Source organism: Etheostoma spectabile, chromosome 15 (genome assembly GCF_008692095.1).
Source record: "Etheostoma spectabile isolate EspeVRDwgs_2016 chromosome 15, UIUC_Espe_1.0, whole genome shotgun sequence".
Taxonomy (NCBI): domain Eukaryota; kingdom Metazoa; phylum Chordata; class Actinopteri; order Perciformes; family Percidae; genus Etheostoma; species Etheostoma spectabile.
Window position 1 is genome coordinate 19,089,723 of NC_045747.1, and position 13,565 is coordinate 19,103,287.

At 41.1% G+C, this 13,565-nt stretch overlaps 2 long non-coding RNA genes across 2 annotated transcripts in view; both read left to right on the top strand.

Moving 5' to 3' along the window:
* Positions 1-4,007, top strand: part of LOC116703062 (uncharacterized) — a 9,351-nt gene extending 5,344 nt beyond the window's left edge. Inside the window, exons 2-3 of the long non-coding RNA XR_004335327.1 lie at positions 3,165-3,170; positions 3,962-4,007. This is a non-coding gene — a long non-coding RNA (uncharacterized LOC116703062). The remainder of the gene's footprint in view (positions 1-3,164; positions 3,171-3,961) is intronic.
* Positions 1-13,565, top strand: part of LOC116703061 (uncharacterized) — a 54,612-nt gene that overhangs the window by 37,782 nt on the left and 3,265 nt on the right. The gene's annotated exons all lie outside the window — the stretch shown is intronic.

The following is a 13,565-nucleotide window of genomic DNA, read 5'->3' on the forward strand; positions in this document are numbered from 1 at the left end:
CTCTGTTCTTCCACTGCCTCAGTGGGGTAGACTGTGGGGCACCAGAAAGCCTGTGTTTTGTTTCAGTTGTGTTTAGTCCGTAATGATGCTCCATAGCCTCAGAGCCAGCTCTGCACGTACACTTGCAGCAGACAAATCCCTGTGCTTGTCACTGGATAGCAACGTACAGGCGAAGATCTCTACTATACAGCTTAAACAAACACAATAAATAGCCTTTACAATAAATAGCCGTGTGTGTGTGTGTGTGTTTGTGCGCGCGTGTGCGTGCGATCCTTAGTGTGTGAGATCCTCTGTGTGTGGCACTGATCCTCTTGTCTTTTCCATGATACTGTTTGTCCTGTTGCACAAAGCTCATGATGTTCAGGCTTCACAGTTGACAAGCTCTTTGGATATCCACCTATTTCAGGATTTATGTGTCATAGTCGAGCATTAAAGGATTAAAGGTTAGTCAGTTAACAGCTGACAGGAATAAAACAGATATTCTTATAACTTTCTGACTTTCTAACTACTTTCTATTATATTTCAATCTTATTTTGTCTAATGTTTTGAGTAACAAGCGTCCTGCCCAGTGTTCCTCTATTTCCCTCGGTAGTGAGCTTTCTGCAAACCTTTCAATAGCTCTTCTGTGATTATTTCTTACAACCATACGGTCAAGATTTTGCCTTGTTTCTGTCCATCTCTCTGTCAGTTTTCTTGCTGTAAGCGCAGGCAGAGTGCTGACGCCGGTCAGATGATTTGTGTGTGGAGTAACACGTGTTGACAGAGCGCTCGGTGCCTGCTAATACCAGCTGCAGACTGGAGGATGCAGGACTGCTAATGCCCTTCGTCACTTCTGAGCTGGCTCTCAGTGTCGTCGCTCAGCGGGGCGATCAGCGGCCTCGGCTGTCCACAGATCTCTGCAGTCCGAAGTACCCAACAATGTAATGCCTATAGCCATCAGTAAACCATTAACTTAATGATCTCTTTGGTTATGGGCTCATTTGTATTGCTTCTCTACTCTCTCCACCCCCAACCTAATCAACTTTCTTTCCTTTTTTTTAATCTTTTTTTTTCCTATGGAGAAATTCTAAAGCCAAAACCTTGTTGCTGATTAAATTCTCCTACAGGGTTCAGATAATTTCCTGATCAAAGCAAACTTCTCCTTGTTAGTTTTGCCAACAATATCAAACATAAGTCATTCATTTTTCATTACAGATGATAACATTAGTTTTAATAACTTCCAGTGGCTCATTAATAGGCCAAAGGTAGCCTTTGTGGCACCTTCATTAAGAATACAATAACAAGCCGAGCATGCCAGCAGAGTTTGTAAAAGTCAGACGGCTGAGGGATGTTTATTTAATGGAAATGACAAATTTCAAATAAAGCACATGAAAGGATGTGCTGTAATGGTCGGGTTTGAGAGGTCTGAATACGTTTTCACCACTATATTATTTGGACCACAACTCTATCACAAAATGATACACAACGTTTTGTGCTTTTTATGCGGTGATGAAAGCTGAAAAATACCTTTTGATCTTAATGAAACTGGTAGCCTAGAGAGAGTTTGGCTGGCAAGACATGTTCCGCTGTGAGACACATTTCATGCAACATATAGCATTACAACTTGAAAGACAAGATACTCTAAGTGACGCACTTTTATTTAAAAAAATAATAATTGAACTGCAGGTATTTTTCCTCCCTCTGTAATTGCCACTGTACAGTAGGTACACTGGATTTATGCTATAAAACAATGTATGTCATTTTCTAGTTTTCTTTTGTTTTACATCTCTTTAAAAGAGTCTTTTGGCCTATTTTTGCATGGCATGGCACAGATGCGTTTCAGGCGTGTCCAAATCCACTTTTGCTAGTTTGGAGGCAGAAAAAATGGTTCGGGTCCATGAGTCAAAGGGTTCTACTTAGTGTCTTCATTAATTTATAGGTGTGTTTTGGGCTTAACATGCAATAAACCAATCAGAGCGTCATCTCCCATTCCATTTAAAAGCCAGGTGCGTTTGTATCTTGGTGCATTGCTATAATGATGGCGGATTTGCACTATAATATTTTTTATATGTAATCTTTTTCATGTGTGTGTGCTGCTGCGCTTCCCTGTGTGTAACAAGCATAGTGTGTGCACGCTGTGCACGAGCCTAGGCACATTTTACTAATGCAATGTTAAAATAACCAGAAAATGCTGCATTATTGACTTTAGACCAGGTTTTTGTTGGTCAATGGCGCGATCACTTTCTGCTGCCGCAAGATAGGAATACGCCAAGAACTCACCTGAACACACCTCCCTGTAAGACCAGCACGCCCACGGGCGCAAAGATAGGTGCAAAGATGGGCACAGGTGCATTTGCTGTTTAAATGACGTGGGCACCCAACAGGAAATTAACAACTGCATCGGTCTTAAAGCAGCAAAGACACTTGCGTCGGGCTTTGCGCCGCACTGCGGCGGGTGCAAGATAAGGCCCAAATTGTTAAAAGTAAGATGATTCATTACAGAAGAAGGACTGTTGGACCTGATGGTGTCTCTATCTGTACAAACTTATGCTGTGCTAAAAAGCTTCACTCAGACTCTCTACAAAATATATCATGTCAAGCTTAACTAGTGGGAAATGTCTTACTTACTTAGTTTTTTTTATCAGACTGAAAATTAAGGAAATCAATATTTGATGACCTACATTGTATTGATTTATGTATGTGTCTTTATTGCTAAGTTATAGAACAACTGCTGCTATGGAAAATGTTTTATTTCTTGTGATTTTGTGTCACCTTTCCAAGAAATAATCTATTTATAAACCCAGTAGAATAATATGTATTTTCTATCCTGACAGTTTTTCATGATTGGTTGACTGATTTCTTAAGCGCACGACTAAAACACTTTAGAAACTGTCAGTTGTGTTTCTGCATTGTCAACAAGAAAGAGAGAAAAAAATCTCGACCAAGTATTTTGTTCTAAATATGGCTCCTGGTAATGAAACGACTGGATTCACTTTTCAATCGGTGAATTGCGATCTGTAATAAACCTCTCTGACCTGTTTTAACTAACATTTCATTAGCATGTCAGTGAAGACAAACCCTGCTTTAATGACCTGAGCGATTTGTCTGCGTACATCTGTCACTATGACCAAATATAAAGTAGTTGCTGTCCAGATGTCCAGCTGTGGCTGCAGCAGAGGCCTCAGGGCAACGTCTCTGAATGAAGGCAGGTGTTCACTCCCAATGGAACAGGGAACAGCTGTTTTAGTTGTTCACACAGCTCAGATATGGGCTAACACTTCTTTTTTTTCCCCCTCCAATTTTTTAGTTATGGTCAAAAAGAAAGTTTTTGTTATCCAATCACCTGCATGGTATTTCTTTTTTTTTTTGAAGTTCTCGTCCCTTTTCCAAATGGTTGGCAAGAACGGTTTCTCAGATGGTTCTGTGTTATCAAACCACGTGGTGCCTCAGGTTATTAAATCACTGGGCGGGTAACACAAAGTATTTTTCACTTTCGTTTACATTGTAAATAATCTGACACATTAGTTCCTGATAACATTTCATGGCTCACCTTCCTTTGCTCTTCGTTGTCACGCAAATGGAAACTAATATCAACAGTGTTGTTGTTGTTTGAAAGCTCTGAGCAATAAAATACAACACGTCTGCTTTTAAGCGTCCATGTTGTTGCACTTTCACTTAAGCCTCATGATAACTATGAAGTTGGAAGAACAATAGTCAGGTTTAGCTGATGGACAATGCTGGGATAAAGCCCAACATCCAATGTCAGGCATTCTTTGCCTCTTCCACTCTCTCTGCTATCTATTTTGCAAGAACACTGTTGCTGCATCTGGAGTTTAGCACCGCCCAAGATGATTGTGATTGGTTAGTATAAATGCAAACAACCCAGAGCATTTTCTCCCCTATCCCAGATTGATAAACGGTGTAGCCAGACCAAACGCCAGCGCTGACACGGTGCTGCTGAGATGCGTCTGGCGAAGTGGAGTCTATATCTACGACCTTCCACTTCCTGGATTGGTCCGTTGCCGCCGGTAATTTCTCTCTGTCACTCTTTACGGCTGGATGTCAGTAACCCTTGGCTCTCTTTGTGTTGGAATTTTAAACTCCACTACTAAATGTATGAGGACAATGGTTAATTGCTCCTCAGATCTCTGCAGTAAATCTGAGTTTTCTGTTGCACGACGAATTTTTGGAATGTACATTTGCAAAGGCACCGGTCCTCCATCCAGAGTACTGCCCATGACGGTTATGATTGGTTTTAAGACATGTAAATAAACCAGAGCACGTTTTTCTCCCATACCGGAATGCTATGTGACTAGCCAGACCTCGCATTGCCAGCAATGCGAGACTAGGCAAAGCGAGAATAGGAGAACTGTTTCCTAACTTGGGAGATCAGACCATTCGAGGAGCATGTAAATGCACCAATGGTCTAGGCAGAAGTCTGCGCTCTCTCAGTGCCATTCTACTTGAAAAGTGTGTTTAGTTTACGGCACACCGAGCTCACAGTCAGCCATTGGGCTCTGTTGAGTGGTCGGTTCCATTGATTATTTGATCAGCTGAAGCAAATTGTCGATTATTTGATTAACAGAAAAATGCAGCTTTTTTGGTAATCGATTAATCGTTTCAGCTATACAAGTTTACATTTTTGAAGTAAAAATGGTGAAAAACTACTTACCATTATCTGGTTCTTGCTCCTCAAATGTAAGGATCTTCTGCTTTTCTCTCATTGTAAACTGAATGTCTTTTAGTTCTGGACAAAAATATACATTTGACAACTGACATTTCATAGACCAAACAATTAAGCAAAAAATAAAAGGTAGATTCATTGACAATGGAAATAATTGTTGTTTGTAACGCTAGTTATTTAAGTTTATTTTCGGCCTGTTATCAGTAGAGCAGCCATCTAGTGCGTCATGTAGTTTTAATCAAAGTACTTAAAAGTATTAGTTTAATCAGACAAAGCTGAGAGGGCATACTTCCTTCAAGGCTGCAGGTCTGTATTTTTTTACCACCCAATTTATGAAAAGACCTAATCGTGTGAATTACGGTAATTGTAGGCTACCTGTCCCTGAGTTTCAGTATGCTTCAATATACATCCATCCATCTTCATCCGCTTACTTCAACATACAAGCTAACACAACTATTTTTGTCACTTTTTAAACGTACAAATAAGTACACCATCGTATATGCCTTCAAGAAGAAACTGTCCCAAAGTGTTTCTTAAATGATGATTACGTCTCACCCCACCTCATGACTTTTCACCTCAGCTTTGAGTATGGCTGTTTGAAACAGCTCTAAACACTTACACATCATGCAAACTTTTTTCAAGCATATTCAGGGCTGAATAAATCTTTCCATCTTCCACCTGCAGCCAAATTTAATCACTTCATTGGTCCATGTGCTGAATTTGTACGAAATATTGGAATACCAAATACCCATTGATATCTGATGTTTTTTAGGGATAAACTGCTAACCTTTGGGTTCTAATCATTTATTTGGGTTTGAAAAAAATTCTTTACCTGCCTGCATTTTACTTATGTCTTGTATTTTGACCAGCTTTTTTGGATAAAAGTATGAATGTACAGAAATCAGGGAACATTGAATACGAGTTCATCACTACCCTTTCTGAGCAGTTTGTTGGTTTGCAGTCCTCTGAAAGGCAGACACGTCCTGTCAAAAGTTTTATTTGTTTGGTAAAGGATGCTGTTTGGCATGTGGCCCAGTTCATTGTGCTCTCCCACACATCAGATAATTGGAGGCTTTTGAAATATCCTCTTAGCTGCTGCTGCTCCCCGTCCTGGTCACGATGTTCAAACTGAGATGCGTGGCAAGGTTGATGTTGATTTTTCCAGCATTTTTGTCTGCTGTAAATTTTACCGAGCTGGGTTTGATGACTTGTGGGGAGTGATCCTGCTGTTTGATGTCCAGAGCTCGTTAATCCAAACCTCATCTGGTATGCAAGGTCAGACCCTACTTTGATGTGCATGGGCCAACTCTGCCAAGTCTAGAGAGTTGAGAGGCCACTGTTCGTTTACGAAAGATCAGGAACTGTAGCAACCCTGACACATTTTGGCTTTTGTCCATCAACTACTGTGAGGATGAGGTCTGGTTTGTTAAAGGGGCCCTCTTAGCTCTCCTGCAGCTGAAAGCGCACACATGAACACTTTCTGTAGAAGCTGAATTAAATACAAATCTTTTCCCAAACATACAGGGTAATCGGAGGAATGTGTGGAACTTCCATGTTTTCCTCAGGGAGCCACCAATGTAAGATAAAAGCCCCATGATAACACAGAATAAATAACCAAAATATTAGCGGCCATTAACCTACTGCTCACATTGTTCTCACCATAATTGTCTTTGTGATACAACTTCAAAAAACAACTGCCACCCCTGAACCCCTGATCACAAATAAAAGGGAAGAGTTTGTCCCATAAGATGATTTGCAAGAGCTCAAAACTTTTTTTCACCTTTGTTCAAGGAATGAGTAGAAACTGAGTTTGTAAAATAAATCAACAACGGCCCCCACTATGCACCCAGCACAGGAATTCACTGCAATTAACTCTTGAGCTTCACATGTAAATATGATGGTTTGGGGCTCCACGGGTAGGCTGGCACTTACTCACACACACACACACACAGGGGATCCTGGGCCTTTGTTCTCCCGGGGTTTTTGCTGGCCACCTAGCTGCCGGTGTCTCCCTGTTTCTCCCAAGCACCCCCTCCACTGGCACCTCTTGAGCCTATTTAGGTTTACTCATTCACTACATGAGCCACCTAAGGGTATATATTGATTCACTCTCTTCACACTTGGCTATGGTTTGGTCAGATGTTAAGTATCTAAAGAGATCCTTTCTGGAGGTCTGTAAGATTCTCCAATGTCCTTCAGAACCTCTGCAAATTGTTTCCAGGTCCACCCTTTTTCATGATTTAGCCCCTCACCTACAATAACTTTAGAAAGTATTTCCAAGGAGTACAGCTCTGGTTAAACATGATATTGCAAAATACTGAGGGTGCAAAGGATTGGCTCACAGGATGGTTGCAGAGTGATAAAAACCAGCACAGATACATTTCTGATCACATTTAGTGAGAGAGAGTCCTACTCTGTTAGGATGGATGCTGTAGGAAAGACTGAAGCCTTTCGTGAAATGTATTTCTTCATATACTTTAGGACAAGGTAGTAGCGCGGCTTTCTTGTAGGGCTGTACAATTAATCGCAATTTTAACGTAATCACTATATGGAGTAATGCAATATCCAAATAGCAGAAGGGGGGCAATATTTGTTGGCAAAATATGTGGTGCTCAGAGAAGTCCCGGCCTACAAATCATATCCTACAGACTAAAGAAAAAATCTTTGTTTGCTACAAATCCTTGCACAAATCACACTATAATAATTTAACAACATTTAATTTTAAGATTTTTCAATGAAAATGAGAATAATGAAACAAACATGTTTTTTCCATAATCGTGAATCATATAGCAATCGCAAAGTCAGAATAATTGCAATTAGATATTTAGCTCATATCGTGCAGCCCTACTTGTCCTTGGCTTGCTGGCATACCTCATGATGCTGACAGTCTACTGTCGAACGATGATGACAACAGGCCCAATTCAGTGTTGTTTTGCTTCAGGGTTAGGCGTTAATGTTGCAACAAAAACTGAAGAGGGGACGGTCAAAAGGAAATTGTCCTAAATTGAGCAGAAACTTTCACAGGACATAAGAGCTTGTTTTGCAAAGACATCTCTTCTGAGAGTGTCAACTTGTGGTTGTCACAGAATGACAAAGAGAATGTGAAGGCCTGCGACAACCTGAGACTAGCTGAGAGTGACAATGTTGGCAGCCTTGCTTGAAAGCAGGGTTAACAAAAGTTTGTGAAGCATGCAGGTTATCAGGAGCCATAGCCCTCCAGCCCCAGAAACTGAGACTAAAGCAACCTCACGTCTCCACCGTGACGTCAGAGCACCTCATTAACACACCTGATATAATTGCCCTCTGTCAAGGTGCTGCACAAACATGTCACGTCAATACTGCATGTTTCATGGGCAGGACGGGTGCCTACGCCAATCTTAAACCCAGATTTCCGCAGTGAGATTTTGGCACATTTGTATGTCGCAAAGATACATTCCTACATTGTTCAAGCTCACTTGTTGAAAAGGAAAACTGACTGACAAGTATCTCACAGTATCTGTTTGGTTTTACAGGCATTACCGTAGTTATTGCTTGTCACTAAAGAGTGCCAGCACATAACACCTCCTAAAACCACAAATTGACGTTTTTAGATTCCATTTGTGTGGGTGTTAAACAAGCGAGATGCAACATGTTAAGTCTTGAACTGTATGTGTTAGTAAGCATTTTTTTATCACTTTGAAGAGAGCCAGGCCAACTGTTTTCCTGTACTTTCAGTCTTGATGCTAAACTAAGATCTCTCCTTCTATCTTCAGCTCCATACTTATTCTTTAAAGTGGTACCACTTTTCTCATCCAACTCTCAAGAAGAAAGTGAAAAAGTGCATTTTCCTAAATGTTGAACTATTCTGTAAACATAAGCCATTTTCTCACGTGAGCTACGGACAATGTCTGACAAATCAGACAAGAGATTGACAATCTTACTTAATGAAAATACTCTGTTTGGTATGTGCGAGGGCTGGCGCCTGGGTAGAGTGTGCAGGAGGCCGGACACGATGTGGATTAGAGTACGGTCATGTAGCCAGTTGGTCAACAACCGAGTCTCTTTCTGTTCCTTGAATTTGTCCTGAAGAATTGGGCATCTGCCCTTCGCGACAGAAGTTCCAGAATCCTGTCATCTCTCCAGTTGGTGTCTTCTCCTTCTTGGAGTTTTGTTTTCTTCCGTTTTGGGCAGTGTTGCATGATAGAAATGTCCTCAAAACACCCCACTCACTGGCTTTGAATTCTCCTGACAATGACCTTCTCTATTCACACATGTGGTCAATCGGACATTACACAGACTTAGTACTAGTGAGCTGGCAGGGTAAAGTTGGTTTAAGTTCCGGTCCAACTGATTCGGACATCTGCGTTCTCATATACAGCTCCTCTCGGTAATGTCTAGATAAGTTCAGGGTTGCGGTGCGTGTGTGAAAGCGGATATAGACAGATTTCCTGGATTCACAGCACATAATATCATTCCATAAAAATAACAGCATGCTTTTAAAAAAAAAAGGCATTTTGTTTTGCATTCGTACACATTTTAAAATGTGTCTACTGTATTGTTTGCCCCTAAGCATCTTCCCTGGAGCTGGGAACTGTCTGGGTAACTGGCAGAAGCAAGCAGAGATTTTATTTACTGTATCTTTGAAGAACAGTGAACAGCCAGAAGGCTGTGCCATGCTAGAGGACATTTTTCTCAATTGTTGCAAACTCACAGAGGATCTACCTATTTTGTGAGCAAAGCAACCTACTGATGCCTGAACAGAGGGAGAAGAAGAAAGCTTATAAAAGAGAGGAACAAGGGGTGGAGGCGGCAGAGTTTGGAAGACTACAGATTTATCACCCAGCCGTGGAGTGGAAAAAAGCACTGCTAGTCTGGAGAGTGGGTTTCCACTTCAGTTTAATTCAGTGTGAAGTGTTTAAGACATGATGTGGTTTGGGGAGATAAATGGGAAACCCAGGCTTTTTCCATTGAGACTGACACCTCTCTGTATTCTGATCTGACTCTTTCTCAGTAGTATTTTTCACAGTTAGTTGTTGACAGGCTGCAGTGTTAATTTGTTGCATGTTGATTCAGTATTTGAAGAATGTCTTGTTTTGGGTTTAAACTAGATTATTTATTTTTAGTCTGTGAAATGTATTTTGTTTTCTGACACGACTGGAAGCCATCAGTTTTTGAGTTTTCATTGAAGGAATATTAATCAATATTAATCATCTGCTGAACAGTACGTAACTGCATTGAAGTATGTCAGGAGATATCTGCCATCTAGTGGTACAGATGTGTGCAGATGTTTTCCACAGCTGCACTTAAAGTGTAACTAACTCAGATCCTCCTCTGCCTGTTTCAGTGACAATGCACGCAAATTGCAATTGCAAATTGCCGCACTTCTGCGGTCCATTAATTAAAAAGCATAAGTGTTCAGCATGTTCACAAGGGCTAATATTAGCACAGGACATTAGCTGCCTTCATCTGAAATATTGTGTGTATGTGTATATGTGTATATATATATATATATATATATATATATATATATATACATACACATACATATCTAAGACTAACACTAAAGAATCTGTTTGAACAGTTTTGACTTGGTAAATCAAGAGCTCTCAAAACATTTGCTCCATTTGGTCCCTCAGACAGAACCTTACATTGACATTTTTAAATACTGTGCATGTCTGTGTGCGTTTGAAGACTCCCTTTGTGTGAGAAATCTGCACAAAATGGCATGTTTGATGAAAGCTGGCTTGACTTGGCTCTCATATTCTGGGGTCATTGGCACTGTTAATGGCGGCTTTATTACCATGGCATGTTAACCTGAAGCACTGCTTGCAGTCTAAGAAGAAGCCGAGGAGCTGCATGAAAATGATTACACCGCAATTATATCAGCCACTTTGTTGCGACTCCTCACTGCCCAGCTGTCTGCCGCCTGCTGCCAAGAAATGGATTAGTTTCACGGCTCCTCTAATAAGACCGTTAGACCAACAGCGTGAGCTCAAATAAATAAATGAAAGCAGAAGATAGGGGGACAGAAATAGATTAATATTGCCAGACTGCAGCGTGTGTCTTCATCCAGCCATAGCTGGAAAACTGGCAGAAGCAAGCGGAGATTCTCATTATCTCTGAAGAACAGCAAACAGCCATAAGACTCTCACCGCAATCAGTCATACGTTCTCACACAGGACAGGCCAACGTCAAACAGAGAGTGTTTTGTATCCCCGTAAGGGCAGAAGTGCAACTCAGGCGGTAGTAAAACTCCAGGCAGACCATGTTGGTCCTGTAAACGTAATCTGCAAAGTGTTAATTACAACCTGGCGCCTCTGTGAAGCTGTGTGTGCTGGAAGTCAGCTGAGTTGTCAGCTGCGTCCTGATCTCCCTCCCCTAAACAACGTGGCTCGAGCCATGGCGACAGCCTTGGAAACGAGATTTTCTCTCTGTTGATGATCCTGTTTGAATGGGCTGCTTTAAACAAATTAAGAGCCAGTCAGATGCTGTGTTTGTGTGACCCCCTTTCTCCTCAGGGGTGGTGGTGGGGGGTGCAGGCAGCCAGAGATCCTGTGTTGTTTACTGTCATTCATGTGAAGTGGCGAGAGTTTGTGTGTTTACCACACAAACCTTCTCACAGGTGACACTCAATAAAAATGCTCTCGCTGTGCTGCAATGATTAATTGATTAGTCAACTGGCCAACAGTTAATTGGCAACTATTTTGGTAATCTTTCCTTCAACTAAAAAGAGCCAAACATTCTCTGAATTCAGCTATAGTTTCATCTTTGGGTTTTGGGCTGCTTGTCAAATAAGGAATAAAGGAAATTCAAAGACTTCCTCTTGGATTCTTGGAAATTAATCTAAGCATTTTATAGACAAATCTGTTGATTGAAAATTGAAAAAATATTCACCAATCAAGAAAATAATCATTAGTTGCAGCACCGGATGGCGGTTCTCTTTAAAAAAAAAAAAAAACTTTTCTTTAACTGTTTCTCATTATTCATATCCATCAGCTATCAGCTATCAGCTGGTTGAACATGCAGAGAACACAAACTGTGCTCACTCTGATTCCTCTCTTTGGTGAGACTTAATTCAGAAAGCCCTTTGTCTGTCTACCCCTCTCTCTGTAGCCCCAGAGGACAGGATTCAGTCAATGAGCCCCACTCTCAGATTTTGTTAGTTTGTTATTGTGTAATGGCCTCCAAAGGTTGAAGGATGGCTCCTCTACAGGTCTCCCCGAGGAGCAAACCCTCTATCTAGACATTAATCTACTGCTGTGAGACAGACACGCTTGTTTAGCTAGCACAAAGCCCAGTAAGCCGTTGTCTCTGAGAAAAAGCTGGTCGTCTCCAGAGCCACTGGAGGCTGCGATGGCTGGAGCCAGAGTAATGACCTGTGAAATTCACCGATAGAGTTGTCCTGTTGCACACAGGTCCGCCGGCACCGGGCCTTGTTCGGGGGCCTGCTGCTGATTTATCAGCGCCTCTCCTGGTGCCATTGGCTTAATGGAGTTTTATGTGGGTTGACCAAAGGGCCCCAGTTTTGTGGAAATTAATGTAGTATTTGGAACTGTCAAAGCTTGTCATTTATCTGTTGAAATACCTTACAAAAAAAGAAACATTTTCAGGTGTTGATTCTAAATAATTTGGTTAATTTGTCAATATTTGAGCTCCATTTCCACAAGTGTATAATACCAATGGTTTCAAATATTTGCATTGCTTTGTCGTGTGAAATAGTCAATATTTTCTCTCCTCAATCTGATTAGGATGTGAGGCTGAAAGTTAAGTAGATGAGCCTTTGAAGGTGGTAAGGAGAGTAGCTGTGTCTTCCCCAGAGCAGATTATGCAAAGATCAGAGGGGCAAACTTCCCACTGGCACCTTCTGTCTGGTAGATACAGTTTGACTTTGTTACCTCGGTTTCACAGCAGAGGGAGATTCCTATTTATTTCTGCCCTGCGGGTGTTAAAAGAAAGTGCTCACTGGAAGAGAAAGTGGTTTTCATATAGAAAATGGCCTTTTTACAATAACTCCTCAGACTCTTTGTTGTACTTCCTTACTTTTCCTGTCTTACTTTTTATATTACTATATCTTGTTCTTATTGCCTTTTTTTAACAATTTTTTTCCCTTGTTGTGTCATTACTAGAGCTGGGCAGCGGTTTAAAATTTTAATTGCGATTAATCATATAATTTCCCTGATTAATCGCAATTAATCGCAAAATGAAATAATGAATTCAAAAGTAGTGTATATAGTGCAAATTTTTTTTTAATGTTCTGCCATATGAACGAAAGTGCCGTAACATTTGTTCTGCAAAAACTTACCAGCATGTTGTTTATAAAGTAGCAGTTAAATAAAATATTTAGTGTACATCTCAACCTAAACAATGTATTTATCATGTCCAGAGTTAAATTCCATCTGGTTGGAACGTGTTGCATAAGCGACTCCTTCTTATGTACACGTTCTTATGTTGTTGCTCTAACTCTGCAGCACCTGCTGGACTGGGTTTAGAGTGCCCCACAACCTTTCTGCACTTCGCAAGGACACTGTCAAACGCGCTGTTAAGCAGAGACACTGAGGGACACTGTCAAACGCGCTGTAAAGCAGAGACACTGAGGGACACTGTCAAACGCGCTGTAAAGCAGAGACACTGAGGGACACTGTCAAACGCGCTGTAAAGCAGAGACACTGTAACAGAATGCTGGAGACCGTGCGCAAAGCAGGGGACATGATCAGAAGGCAGAAGGCTCGCAGCAGCAATCAGATTTCGGATCTATTCGTACTATCTGTGCTAACTGCGGTGACTTTATTTGACACATTCCACTGCTGTGCAACTTCAATAAAGTGTCCCGTGCATGTTTCAGCTTATTGTCTCTCCTCTGTTTTTATTACAGTCAGAGCACGTGAATGCAGCACCCACTTTTCATCAGTATAATGCACTGTAA